At 38.1% G+C, this 4,031-nt stretch overlaps 1 non-coding gene across 1 annotated transcript; it reads left to right on the top strand.

Moving 5' to 3' along the window:
* The first annotated feature begins 747 nt into the window (after positions 1 to 747).
* On the top strand, positions 748 to 854 carry LOC134734950 (U6 spliceosomal RNA). The gene has a single exon (XR_010117818.1). It is a non-coding gene; the product is annotated as a U6 spliceosomal RNA (small nuclear RNA).
* The last annotated feature ends 3,177 nt before the right edge of the window (positions 855 to 4,031 follow it).

Genomic DNA, 4,031 nt, shown 5'->3' with positions numbered 1-4,031 from the left:
GTTGACAATGATTAAAAAAAGAGTCTGTGATATAGGCAGGCATAATTATCTCCACTTAACAGATAAGAAAACTAAGCCTTAAAAGATTAATGACTTGCCAAAGGTCACATAAATAATAAGGGCTGAAGTCAGGCCTATGAAACATCTCTCTTTACTTCTGGTCTTATATTTTCCTGTGACTCTGTGTGTTTAATAGTGCAGCCTTCTAATAAATTTACTATTTTTTTCAATTTACTGAATTGGGAAAGGGGTAGGGAATCACTTTGTTTTATCACAGGGAAAAACAGATGGGGAACACTTTGCGTTTTCCTAGCTATACAGGCAGAATGAGCAGGGGCCTCCCTGCTCCCTGACTTTGCACATGCTGTTTCTCTGCCTGGAACACCTTCCTCCCTCAAATCTTTTTCTGTCCTGCCTTCATCTCCGTATCACCAAGTCATCAATTCCAAAAGCCTTCCCAGATTTCCAATGCTGGAAACACGCTCTTCCTCTGCATTCTAATACTCAGAGGTCAAGTTTATCATAACACTTATTCTATATCATGAATGCCTGTTTACCTCTGTGTTTCCTCACTAGACTGTGAACTCCTAAACATAGAAAATGTACCTCTTTTCTTCCTATATCCCCAATCCTGGCACAAGGCTTGGCACACTTTAAGTGCCCAAGAATGTTTGTTAGTCTGAATTTGTTGAATAACATTTGCTGAAGGAGCTGCATGCAACCTACCAAGGTTAAAAATAAGATCTAGTGCTTGCTTCGGCAGCACATATACTAAAATTGGAACGATACAGAGAAGATTAGCATGGCCCCTGCGCAAGGATGACACGCAAATTCGTGAAGCGTTCCATATTTTTTAAGATATGGCATTATTGAAGAAATAAAGTACATTTGAAACCTTCAAAAAAAAAATAAGATCTATTCCTTATGAAAAGAATCCCTGCACCTTGTACCAATTGGATCTCTATTTAAGCTCTAATCTCCTGTGCATGATTTATCACCAGAGCAACTGTCTGAAAATGCTTTTTCCTTATCTCACAGAGCCATAGTAAAAGCTAGTTGACTTTAAGCAAATGGTATTTTTCTCCTTCTATTTTTTCTCTTGCTATTTTTTTCCTTCTATTTACTTATCTACTGGCAGAAAGAAAAGAAAAATGACTCAGATCTCTATTTAGATATTTGATAGACAATGTTTAGATAGGGATAGCTATAAATTGCTGGCTAGGCACTGTCTGAATATCTAAAACATGTTTATTCTATTTTGGATTCCATTATGGCAGAGAAAAGAAGGGAAAAACACACACCACATATATAGATGGACTTAAGGATTTAGATTTTTATTATTTCCAAGGCAATGTTTGGGTTTATGATCAGCATTAATCACTGAAAGAAATGTGTCTGACACCAAGAAAACTGGAGTTAGCAGCAATCTTCAGAGTTCCACACAACCAGCCTTGGTCCTGCCCAGGTTCTGACCTGACTACAAACTGGCTGTTTGTCTTGGCCAGGTGCAAGCTGCACGTGTCTCAGTTTTGTCCCTTGTAAAAGAAGGAATTAGGGACAGATAAGACTTTGAAAAAATCCAATTCCATTTATTTCTCCCTGGATTCACCTCAACATATCTACACAGTTTGCTTTTTCATTGAGTGATTTGATGGAATCACATGTTGAATGGCCAGTCTGATCTCTTTCTATCAGAAACACAGGTTCTCCTTATCTGGAAACGTGCTGACACTATTTCTAATATGAAAATAAATATGTTTTTATGGCAATCCATATGAATTCCAAACATATGAATATGTTTTTATGGCAATCTTTATGTTTTTTTCTTTATGAAACTGAACATTCATATTTCACAGACAATATAATTTATTCTGTGTTCAAATACTTCCTAATCAGGGATGAGCCACAATTAAAATGCCTTCCCAAAGTTGTAAATCAAATTGATTATTGGTTCAAAAAAAGGGTATCTTGAAATACTTGTCTTAGTGCTTTCAAAATATCAATTGTTAAAATAGGTTTGTGACATTTGATTTTCACCCAATTCTGGAGAAACACATGAAATGCAATATAACAGTGACTTCATAGAACCTTAGGAAATTTCCTTTCCCAAATGATAAACAGGTTTCCCATATACTCTTCCAGAGCCGAATAGACATTAAGCAGCTCCAAAACTTTCCTCATGCCCAGACCTTATTACTCAAAAATGTTCCTTGGCCTCCATTATCATCAGCATAAAGTTCCAACTTTTCACCTCTCCCTCTGCAATCTGGTCTCAACCTACTTTCCAGACACATCATTCACTAATGCCTTCTCTTGCTGTTAAATCGAACTAAACCATGTGCCCCACTTTCCTCACATATCCTGTATTTTCTTACCTCCCATCTTTGCTCACATAATACTCCTTCCCCTGGTGCTACCTGTCCCTAAGTCTGCAGACATTTAGATGACACAATGTACATGACCACTGTTAACCCAGTTTCTGAGACAACATAATAGGCTCTCAATAGATGATGGGTGCTATTCACTCAATCATTCATCTTTTGTTCATTCATTTGTGGATCTCTTACTCTGTTCTAAGCAAGGTTCTGGTTAACTTTAGGGTCAATAAGAACAGAATGACTACATAATTTGTAGGTATGGTACAAAATGAAAATTCAGACTCTGTTTTAAAATAAGAATTTCAAAACAGTGATAACAGTGCCTTAGAAGCACAGGGCTCTTCTAACTACAGATCCCTGTGTGACTACACAGACCGCATACCCATAAGGCTAGCCCTGAATAAGACACAGACTTTATGAGCTCCCTGACCCAAGGAAGCTTGGGTTGGGGGTAGACAGGCAAGCAAAAACAATCACTATATAAGTGCTGTGAAATGTGTAAGCACGGATGCTGTGGGAACATGGTGATTGAGCACTCAACCCACACTAGGGTAAAGATGGTGAGTGGGAGGGACTTGAGAAAATCTTATGGAAGACGGCCATGCCTAAACTCAGTTTTGCAGTTCATACTGGAGTTGGAAAGGCAAGAAAGAGGGAGTAGCAACAGAAGGGTACCTCAAGAAATGAAATAATCCAGTGCAAGGAACAGGAAATCAGAGAAATGTGTCCAAATCTTACTAATCTTTTAAGGCAATGACTTTCAAACTTTTTGACCATGAATTACAATAAGAACTGTACATTTTGTCCTAGGACACACACTGAATCAAAAATTCCAAAAAAACAATACTCATCCTTGCAATGTGCAGTCTCTCGTCTCTTTCATAATAAATTTATGACCAACAATCTGAAGAACCCTTCTTTAAGGACCATCTCAAATGTCACCTCCTTGGCAAACCCCCTGATATCTTTAGGCCCTAGCCATTTGAACTCCTGCAGGGGTCCTCTCTTGACACTTTGCTTTCTAATGTCTGGGATGTGCCATGTGTCTCCTGTTAGATTATAGCTTGAAGGCCCCTTCAGATGCTCTGCACATAGTAGGGTCCAAAAAATGTTTATTGAGTGACAGGGCAAGCAATCCATTACCTTGCTCATTCCTCAGATCTGACATCCTTCTTACAACTACCAGTGCTTTGCATTGCTCTCGTTTTCCACTATTTTAAGAAACTGGGCTCTATTTTATTAATCTAATACCAAATTCCGGTTCTAGCATCCTAAGACTTCATACTGCCAAAGCAGTCTCTCTAACAGGTCTTTTTTACTTAAAGAGAAATTACTCTTGCCTTTGCACGTTTAAAAATATTTCAATGACAGTAACCTTAGTTTTTTATAACCCCCAAGGTCCAGGAATCCCTACATGCATTTATTATAACATTATTAAATCAACCTGTGAATCAAGTAACATTGTTAAGACCATTAGTTCCCATAAGTTCAAACAGACTTAAGTGTGTCTGATCCAAAGGCCATGCTCTCTCCATGACGTTAGTTAAATTAAAATAGTGACAAATTTTATCTACTGATGCACATTTGGCTGATAAAGGGCCAGATCGACCCAGCAGCCAGCAAGTGATTCTAGGCATGGCAGTAACTTTGTTA

This window comes from Symphalangus syndactylus, chromosome 12 (genome assembly GCF_028878055.3).
Source record: "Symphalangus syndactylus isolate Jambi chromosome 12, NHGRI_mSymSyn1-v2.1_pri, whole genome shotgun sequence".
In the NCBI taxonomy this organism is placed as follows: Eukaryota; Metazoa; Chordata; class Mammalia; order Primates; family Hylobatidae; genus Symphalangus; species Symphalangus syndactylus.
This window is presented reverse-complemented; position numbering and strand designations above follow the sequence as displayed.